Source organism: Leptonychotes weddellii, chromosome 9, assembly GCF_054177405.1.
Source record: "Leptonychotes weddellii isolate Sample4059 chromosome 9, ASM5417740v2, whole genome shotgun sequence".
Taxonomy (NCBI): Eukaryota; Metazoa; Chordata; class Mammalia; order Carnivora; family Phocidae; genus Leptonychotes; species Leptonychotes weddellii.
The window spans coordinates 110838024-110848864 of record NC_138377.1 but is presented as its reverse complement, the minus strand read 5'-3'; the positions used below and the strand labels follow the sequence as shown (position 1 = coordinate 110848864).

The 10841-nt window shown below is 42.4% G+C and overlaps 1 protein-coding gene and 1 pseudogene across 1 annotated transcript in view; one reads left to right on the top strand and one right to left on the bottom strand.

The window, feature by feature from the left end:
• Positions 1–10841, bottom strand: part of CERS3 (ceramide synthase 3) — a 91894-nt gene that overhangs the window by 3638 nt on the left and 77415 nt on the right. The gene's annotated exons all lie outside the window — the stretch shown is intronic.
• LOC115944093 (cilia- and flagella-associated protein 276-like) lies at positions 6941–7616 on the top strand (annotated as a pseudogene).

Here is a 10841-nt window from a genome sequence, read left to right as displayed (position 1 = left end):
CTGTTGAAAGATTTAAGTAACTGGGGACACATACTATGTTCATGGATCAGAAGGTTAAACATAATAAAAATGTTAATTATTCCCAGACTGATCTACAGATTCCACACAATATCAATGAAAATCTCAGCAAGATTTCTTGTACACAGAGACAAGCAGATTCTAAAATTTGTATGTATAGGCAAAGAAACTAGAATAGCTAAATCAATTCTGAAAAAGAAGAATAAAATCGGAGAACTCCAACTACCCAATTTTAAACTTACTATAAAGTTACAGTAATCAAAAGTGGGTGGTATTAGCAAAGGGACAGGCACATAGATCAACAGAACAGAATAGGGAATCTAGAAATAAACCCACACCAATATGGCCAATTGAGTTTTGACAAAGGTGCAAAAGCAATTCAATGGAGAAAAAATAGTGTTTTCAACAAATGGTGTTGGAACAGCTAGAAATCCATAGGCAAAAAAGTAACTTTGACCTAAGTGTCATACCTTATACAAAGCCAACTCAAAATGGATCATAGATCTAAATGTAAAATACAAGACTAAAGCTTCTCTTCGAAGAAAACCCATAACCTTGGGTTGGGTGAGGAGTTCTGAGATGTGGCACAAAAAACAAACTCTGTTAAAAAAAAAAAACTAATAAACTGGATTTCATCAAAATGTAACTTTTGTACTATAAAAGACACTATTCAGAGAATAAAAAGACAAGCTGCAAACTAGGGGATAATATTCGCCAACCCCACGGCTGACACGTATGCATAAAAAAGAATTGTCAAAACTCAACAATAAGAAAAAAACAAACCAATTGAAATATGGGCAAAATATATTAAAATAAGCATTCCCTCAAAGAGGATATAGGATGTCAAATAAGCATATGAAAAGATGTTCAACATCAATCCCAATCAGTCATTAGGAAAATGCAAAAAGCCACAATGAGATACAACTATAATCCCATTAGGATAGCTAAAATTAAAAATACGGACACTATCAAGTGCTAACAAGGATGCAGAGTGACTGGAAGGAACTCGTACATGTTGCTGATGGAAATGCAAAGTGGTACAGACGGTTGGAAAATAGTTTGACAGTTGCTTATAAAGTAAAACATACATTTACTGTATATGTCAGCAATCCCACTTCTGAGAATCTACCCTAGAGAAATGAACATTATGTTCACACAAAACAAATGTTTATAACATCTCTATTCATAATTGTCAAAACTGGAAGCAACCCAAATGTTTTTCAATCAGTAAATGGATAAACAGCAGTACATCTGTACAATGAGATACTACCTACCAGTAAAAATGAACAGTGTTGACATTTATAAGAAGCTGGATGAATCTCAAAGGCATTATGCTGAGTGGAAAAAAAATGAGTTTTCAAAGGATACCTACCATATGACATACTAATGTCATTTACATGCTTTTCTTGAAAAGACAACCCAGGAACGAGGGTGAAGGAAGGGGTGGTTTGGGGTGATGGACTCATCCCATATCCTGATTATGGTGATGGCTCCATCAATCTATACCTGTGTTAAACTTCGTAGAACTTTACACCAGTGGAAAAAAAGTCAGTTTTACTGATGATGTTTAAAAATCAAACCTGAAAGTATTCCTTTTCAGAAAGCAAGTAGTATGGTTTTCCCAATGAACGTTTGCTAAGTAAAGTCTTACTCGTGTAGGACTTTTGGTTGTCAAGATATTTTTACTGTTGGTGATTAGGACGTTTTCTATTTTCTTTATGCAGGGACTCCTTCAAGGACAGTTCTTAATGAAGAGGTCTAGGTTCCTCCTCTTCTCTAACGGTGTTCTCAAAGGAATTCTGGGAGGAAAACTCCCAGAAGAATGATACCGCCCCTAAGGAAGGGAGATGAAATGGCTACGGGTCAGGCTTCATTGCAAAAGATAAAAAGGTGGTATGGATTACTAGAACAATACTGAGTACTCAGGCTCTGGGCAAGGCCACTGTCGAACAGGACCCCACACCCTTGAAACCAGTTCACAAACATCTCTATTAAGCCCAGACTAGAAAAGAAGAGAAAAAAACGGAAGATGGAGACCGGTTCCTGACACAGCGTCTTTCAGGCTGCCAGCCAGAGCCACATGAGTTGCTCTTTCCTTCTGTGCCTTACAGACTAAACCTGACCACCTCCAGGTGTATGTAACCAAATACGTCCTCTGTGTACAATCTTCAGGCAAACACGGCTTTTGAAAAAACCCAATGTACACATGGTGCTGCTGCATTAATCACAGAAATGTATCATCATGGGCTCTTCTCTGTACAATCTGGTCTTTTCCACAACAACACTGCAAGGGTCTCAAAATAAACAAGGCCCACGGTAAACGCTGAGGAATAAACTTGATGTCTCATCAGTTAAAGATGCAATGGAGAAAGGCAGATGGGGTCTTTCAGGGAGCAGCCTTGTTTGGCTGACGATTGCTTTCATGGGCCATGCCCCCTGGGCCTCCTTTTTCTTCTTCCAAAGATTTTTGTAGGGAACAAGGAGGAAATCTGAGTCAGAACAAAGAAACGAATTTCCCTCCAGAAAAACAGACCAGCATCTACTGGTCCATTTCTCCAGGACTTAAGGAGCAGCTTCAACTGAGACATAAAGTGGTCCTCGAGGATGCTCCCCATCACCCCAAGCCACATCTCCAGCACCCTCACCTCTAGAAAAGGGTCCTGGACCATATGGAGCCTTCTGGTAATTAATGGCATCTAATGGTCACAAGGGTTGGGGAGCATTACTGACTTTCAGTAAGCCGTGGCTAGGGATGCCCACCATCCTACAACGTGCATGACATCCAAGTGTCCTGCCAGACCTTGGTGTAAGTGAAACCCCGTTTATGATCATCCAAGCCCAGCACCTAATGCCATTTTACATTCAAGCACAGTAATTCTTGCCTGGTTTTAATAGAGTCTCAATTTTCCAGGAATGCAGCTATGTATACAATTCAAAGGAAGGCTATACTTTGTTTTGTTCAGAGCTTCGCTATTTCAGAAAGCCATGTCACCGATGACAGAACACCAGCAGTGACAGTTGAGTCCCCAGTACAACATGCCATGCATCAGTCTGTGCTTACAGCTGCCCCAGTCACATCGAGTCTTCGCGTGAACAAGCACAGCACCTGTTGACCTCGGTATGCTCTTGAGTGTTGTCTAGCACACATATTACATGTGAAATGCAGATTTTATCTGAAATGCCTTTCATTATATTTCTTTTCTACTACAGTTGCGGCATTCTATTGCTTTTTTTTTTTTTAAGATTTTTTATTTATTTATTTGAGAGAGAGAGAGCATGAGCAGGGAAGAGGGGCAGAGGGAGAAGGAGAAGCAGACTCCCTGCTGAGCGGGGAGCCTGATGAAGGGCTCGATCCCAGGATCCTGGGATCATGACCTGAGCTGAAGGCAGACGCTTAACCAACTGAGCCACTCAGACGCCCCTGTTCTATTGCTTTTTGAAATTATGATTATAGGTGAGTTATATTACCTGGGAATTTAATTTCAGGCTAGTGAAGGGGGTATGGGTCCAATAGGATTGAGAACCACGGCCCTAGATGATGAATCCAACTCAGAAAGGATTTTCGGGTAGTAAGAGTTTGTTAGATGGATGTATAGGCGGTTACACATTATGCAAGCTTAAATAATATAAACTGGAAATTGCATGGTAATCAAATATTGATAAAACCTCATATTCAATTTTATCTTGTATATGCCATCTATAATAAAACCATAACAGCAATGAAAACCTTAAAGGGATTTTTTTTTTCTCACTGCTCTAAAAATCCTCTATGCTCCACCTATTCACCCCTCCCTCTCTCCCAACTCCTGGTGACCACTGATATTTTTACTGTCTCATAGCTTTGTCTTCTCCAGAATGTCATATAGTTGGAATCATAGAGTTACGTAGTCTTTTAAGATGGGCTTCTCTCACTTAGTTATACGCATTAAGTTTCCTCCATGTCTTTTCATGGCTTATGAGCTCATTTCTTTTTATTGCTGAAGAATATTCCGTTGTCTGGAGGTACCACAGTTTATGGGTACATTCGCCTACTTGGAGGACATCTTGGCTGCTTCCAAGTTTTGGCAATTGTGGATAAAGCTGCTGTAGACATTCATGCTATAAATGTCCACATGCTGGGTGCTAGACTAAGCAGTTAGGATGAACGATAACATTCCCTCCTCACGGTAACCTGAGGACATTGGAACCACTCTCTTTACTGTACAATAGAGAAAACAAGTCTCAGAGCTCAGCCTCACAAGGCCACACAGCTAAGAAAGGCAGACAGGATGAGAACCCCACTCTAAGCTTAGAAGCTGAACCACAGTGCTCTACAGACCCCTGCTGGAGTCATTTGCACAAACACTTGAGACAGGGACACCCAGGAGGCAGACCCTGGGCTCTGTTTGAGGTCAGTTGTCAGTATAAGAAAGCTGCCTTTCCCCTCCTATTGAGCAGAGCACCAGCTCTCTCGTCACACCTCCTTACTCTGTTCTGACTCTGCCCTTGGTACCAGCAGGACTGACTTTGAAGCATAAAATTTGAATAATGAAAAGCATCCTTAATTAGTTATTTTTACTATGTGAGACAAACACTGACATGTTTTATTCTGTTCCATGTCAATTACAACAATGATGGTCGAGGCCTTGGAAACTGATGGTGGATGTGTTACTGGTCTGCCACCCACAGTTTGAAACCTGCTGGCTTTGGGTACGCCAGAAAAATGAGGCTTTCCCACATAGCCGAAATCAGGCAAGGTTAAGATAGGAGCTATAATCCATGTTCTGCAGAGCACCTTTTCACAGCTGCAAGTCTTTCCCCGTAACGACAACACTTCACAGAAATGAAAAACAAGTCAAGTTTGCTCTAGTGGAACAAGGAACTAAACACTTGCTAAAGGTCAAGCCAGCGTATTTTCTGGAACACTACCTGTCTGCTCTGATGGAGTGCCAAGACTTTGCTTACACAGCAGCAGCGAGTCCCTCTCTTGGAATCAGCTACTTTCTTTCCCTGCACTGCCCCTTCCCTTTCGCTGTCCTCTGCACACCAGACCCGCTCCTTCCCCCACTTTTAGTTGTCACTGGGCTAGTAGAACTTGTCTCATGCAAATGTTGACCCAGAACCCTCCTACAAATCATTAAAGGCCCAAGAAAATGCAAGCATAAAGAAGGATCCAGAACCTTCTTTGAAGAATGAATTGGATCTGGGCTTCAGCAGCCAAAGGGCTGTAGCTACTGGGTTCGGTCCTCACACTTGTCCAAGTATACGGCAGCTCACCTGCTCACCATGATCTGTCCAACTGGGCGTCCCCTCGGTGAGGGTTTTAGCAGTTGCCATTACAGAGGGTACATTAATAATTGATAACTTTAGAAAACATTCTTCTACAATTAGCAAAGATATCTAGTATGCAACTGAACTTTTTCCAGAGATGACCGGGGCCCTCTAGAACATGTTATTAACAATATTATTCATTCCATGATTGAAGTGGATGGATATAATTTTTGCAAAGCCCCTTCTCAACCGGCAACAACCTTTGCTTACACAAAATCATGGTGAAAAGAATGAAGAACAAGTTATCCATGTAGGAGAGACCTTGCCGCTGTTGTAACAGGGCTTTGGAGGCCCACGTCACTAAAAGGGATCAATATTGGCAAAGGTCATCTGCCTGGCACTCCAAGATGGCAGAGAAGATGCGTGGTCAGAGAAGGGGTTGAAATCATAGTCACTGTGAAGGGAGATTGGCAGTCAGTCTAAAGTCATCCCATACAATAGGAGAAATTGGGACATTGGGACCAAACCAACCTTCTTCAATTAAAGTCATGCTGATGTCAAAATACCCCTTTGAAGGACAGGTTCTCGGAGTGAGGTCACAGAGCTGAACTGACTCATGTTCAGAGACTCAAGCATCCGAGTACTGGAATACCCCCAAAGCAATGGACACCCTTCTAGCCTCTGCTATTTCTCCTTTCCTTTCGGGGAGCTCATGAAAAAAAATGCTTGAACCTGTAATATCACATGGTAATTCGCTCTGGGTGGTGTCATATCTCTTGGACACAGAATACCAGGACCAAGACCACAGCCCCAGCACCCTATCATCCTGAGTGCAAGTCAAAGTAGTACTTAGTCTCTTACGTTTGGTGGAGTTTGGATGCAAGTTGCTGAAAACATGCCTTAAGATTGGCTTATTCACGATTCCCAATTTTTGTGACTGGTCTGCATACACAGAAGGTTTCCTCTTGAATTTCAGACCCAGACTCAAAAGTTGCTTTTGAAACTACTCCAACTCACCAGTGTAAACTAGAATACTGATGACCTTTGAACAACATGGGGGTTGGGGGCACTGACCCCCTGCACAGTCAAAAATCCATGTATAACTTTGGATTGGCCAAAAACTTAACTACTAACAGTCTACTGTTGACTAGAAACATTATCAAGAACATAAACAGTTGACTAACACGTATTTTATTTGTTCTATGTATCATATACTGTATTCTTACAATAAAGTAAGCTAGAGAAAAGGAAATATTACTAAGAAAATCATAAGGAAGAGAAAATACAATTACAAAACTGTGCTGTTCAAACCTGTATTGTACAAGGGTCAACCGTATGTTCTATTTTCCATGGATGGCTTTTTTTTTCATTTTACTTGCTGCCATCAATCTATCTAATTTCCTTAATTCAAAATGAATTCATTTCGCTAGGGCTTACAGGCTTTTAAAAGTGAGCATCTAAGAGAAGAAGCCAGTGTCAGGGCTAGGTGGATGCTAGAGAGTGTCTTGTCAAACATGTTCATTTTCCAGGTGAAATAAAAGCTACAGGAATTCATCCCACCCCAGCTGAGTGACACAGCTTAGTGGCCGCAGAGCTTAGATCACCCTGCATGGCTCTTGATAAAAATGCATGGTTTTCGCCCTCACACCAGCAGCTCACTCCACATTTTACTATGCCTTTCACCAGAGACCCTTTCCAGCACCCTCCATTGGATAACGATAATACCTTCCTGGGAAAACTCCAGGCTCCCAAGAAACTGCCATATAAAAACCCAGCTCACCTTGCTCAGCAACAGGAACCCTGGAGTTGGATCAGCTCAACTCCCACAATCACCTCCATGAGGCAGGATGCTTATTTTTTTGATCTTGAGATACCAAAGAATGACCTGGATTTCCACTTAGCAGTCTTGTACAACCACCACACAGGGACATTCAAGAACAAAAGTGAGATACTCTTACACCAGGAGACCACCCAGGATACTCATGGAATCATCAAGACCCAATTCCCTGGAGAACTTTTACCCCCTCCTCCGCCACTTTCCATACTTCCCAAGCTAACATCAGACACTGGATCAACCCTAAAGAGTCTATCCCCAGCATCCAGGGATCCATAGTGTCCCCTCACACTGCAGCCACCAATGGATGCAACTCCCAAAAGAATAATGGTGGCTTCTTCTCTACCTAATGTTGACAGGCCCCTGGACTAATTAATCATAGTGGAACATCCTGCTGCCCACCTCCATTAAATAGAATTGTGCTTGGAAAAAAAATGTATGGTTTTCTTTCATATTCTCTGTATTACCCAAAAATTAATTAAAAATGTACCAGCCTCTGTGGTAATCATCAAATTGTGATGGATGCAGAAAATGATTTTATTTCATACATGTAATTTGCTTTGGGGGTTAAATCCATTAAAATTAGTGCATTCTCAAAATTGCTACATATTGCGTTCTTTGGAAATGGCCTTAGATGCTATGGCTGGAAATTTAACAACTCTAACAAGGCAAAGATGCAAAATTATTTTGAAAGAAAAAACCAAAACACCCACTAGGATTTCGGTAAGCAACACTTAAGAAATAACCATAGTAAAGCAGAGGATTAAGTACACAGCCCAGGGGCCCCTACGTGGCTCAGTTGGTTAAGCATGTGACTCTTGATTTCAGCTCAGCTCATGATCTCAGAGTTGTGAGATCAAGTCCCATCAGGTTCCTTGCTGGGCATGGAGCCTGCTTAAGATTCTTTCTCCCTCTGCCCTTCCCACCACCCGCTCCATTCTCGCTCTCTCTTAAAAAAAAAGTATATAGCCCAGAAAATGTGTATTAAAATTGAGATGTTAAAGTTTGTTTCAAATATTAGCATCCAACAAAGAACTTATACAGTCCATTAAGGGAAAAAAATCCAGCGTTACAGAAAAGCAGGCAAAGGATCTGAAGGGGCAACTCACAGGAGAGGCAACATTACTGACTAATAAACTATACAAAATGCTCAATCTTAGTAATCAGGAAAGTGCAAACTAAAATGAGATACAATCTCACATTCATCAAACTGGTAAATATTGAAAAGTCTGATAAAACCAAAAGTTGGTGAGGATGTGGGGAAAGAGCGACTCTCATATGCTTGGTTTGAAGAATCATTTGGCAGCACCCCATAAACTTGACTTGGGAATCCTACCAAGAAACTCACATGTGTTCCCAAGGAGACAGATTTAAGGTTTATGGTAGAATTGGCTGTAAACAGGAGGATGAACAGTGTGGAATATCTGATTCATGGAATACTATATAGGAGTTAAATGAATTGATCTACAGAGTTACATATCGATGTGAATGTGATGAATGAAGAAAGCAAGTTGCACAATTATATATACTAGATCATAGCATTCATGTGAAGTTTAAAAATACGGACGCAATACTCTAATGTTTGTGACTATACCCAAGCATAATAAGTATATAAAAGCATGGGTGGAAGGACACAGCTTTAGTGGTTCTCTTGGCAGAGAGAGAGAGGGAGAGAGGGGAATGGGTTGGCTTGGGGTGTACCAGAATATACCATCTTTCTTCCTTGTTTCTCTTGGGTGATTTCATCCAGCACACAGTAGACACTTGTATCTATTTGATGAGAGAGTGAATGAATGAATCTAACTCCACAGCATTAAATCCCACCTAAATGCAATTGACTCCCAATTTTTTTTTTAGATTTATTTATTTATCTGAGAGAGAGATAGAGCATGAGAGAGAGAGAGGGAGCAGGGGGAAGGGCAGAGGGAGAGGGAGAGAGAGAATCCTAAGCAGACTCCATGCTGAGCGTGGAGCCCAATGCAGGGCTTGATCCCATGATCCTGAGATCATGATCTGAGCCAAAACCAAGGGTTGGACGCTCAACTGACCGAGCCACACAGGCACCCCATGACTCTCAGGTTTATACCTCAGTGTGGACCTCTCTCCCTGGCTTCAAATGATCATAGCTAGACAATCTCCTCTCAGTGGCCTAACTGTCCCATCAAATGGTGTCCTTGTTCACCACTTTTCTCCAGTCTTCAATATTTCAGCAAGTGGCACTTCCATTCACTCAGTTGCTCCAGGCGAAAACTTCCAGATCATCCTCAGTCCTGCCCTGCCGGGAGACCTTGCTTCCCAGCCCATCACACTCAATGGCGGTGGCGGGGTGGGGGGCGCTCTTTGATACAGACCTCTACTCTTGTCTTCAGCCACTTCCAAACTGCATCAAATCTCCATGGCCAGGATCTAGCTTCTGCGCTGGCTTGGCCCATGGGGTAGCCACCACCTATGACCTCAGAATACTGGAGCACAGCAGTCAGCCAGGCTGTGCCACAAAGGCTGGCCTCCTGAGATGCAGTGCACAGGTTTGGGTCCCCAGAGCCTCCTGACGACTTAGAGCCCTCTGCAGCAGGACTCTTGACAGCCACTTAACATAGTTCTTGTGGGACAGTGGTGTTTCCTCTGCTCAGAGGAGCCACATTGCCATTGTTGGCGAGATTTCTGAATAAGGAAAATTCACAAGTATCTCACCTGCCCTTCTCTAGTGGTAGACAAAATATGACTTGTTCTTAGACAACCCCAATCCACCAGCCCACATCCAAAAGGGAATACATGACCTTATTGTGGCCCATAGCTGGGCAGCTGGGATATAGTGGGGGCTACTCTACAGCAGAGTTTTCCAACTGGCGTGCCATGGAAAGGTTAAAATAATGCAGAGCCATTGATTCCTTCAGCTCTTGAAGCAGCTACCAGAGCCCTAGCCTCCTCCTTCTGTGGACAGTTGCATCATCGGTTTTCCCAAGCGCACCATCCAAGCATTAGTGTCTCTGTGCCCTGAGGAGGGAGGGTGTGGAAGCGCTGAATGGAGCTGAAAGAAACTTTTCCAATGTGTTGCAACCTGGGAAGACTTCCTCCTAAGTGCTGTACTTTGAGCTAGAGATGGGAAGTCGTGTGGCTCAAACTTGGATTCTCTGATTCCAGGGGAGGGGAAGGTGTGTGCGAAGGGCAGGAGTTGGCTGCCTCCAGGACATGAATGGTCTGTTGCTTAGACCCAACACTCAATGAGGGTTAGAGGTGAAGAAATGACCAGAGAGAAAGGGTCACTAAGTGAATGAGAATGAACCAAGAATGACTGTTGGCACGGTCAACCCTACCTCACCTGCTATGCCCTTCTCAACCCAAACTGTACATGGCCACGAAGGAATGGAAAGTCATAGTGTTCTAAACGTTAATTGTCTTCTCCCAGTTCCAATTGAGCAATAAGCTACAATCTCATTCTCTCAATTCATCAGAACTTTCCAAACGCAGTTGCCTGAATTCAAAAGGAAAGGGCTGGCAACCATTATCACTTGAGTAATTTTTAACTGCCAATATTTACATGTGAAGAAATGCTACCCAGCTAATTATGCAGAGCTTGGCTTCTCAAGAAATAGTGCATTAGCCATCAAAAGGAATGAGATCTTGCCATTTGCAACGACGTGGATGGAACTGGAGGGTATTATGTTGAGTGAAATAAGTCAAACAGAGAAAGACATGTATCATATGATCTCATTGATATGAGGAATTCTTAATCGCAGGA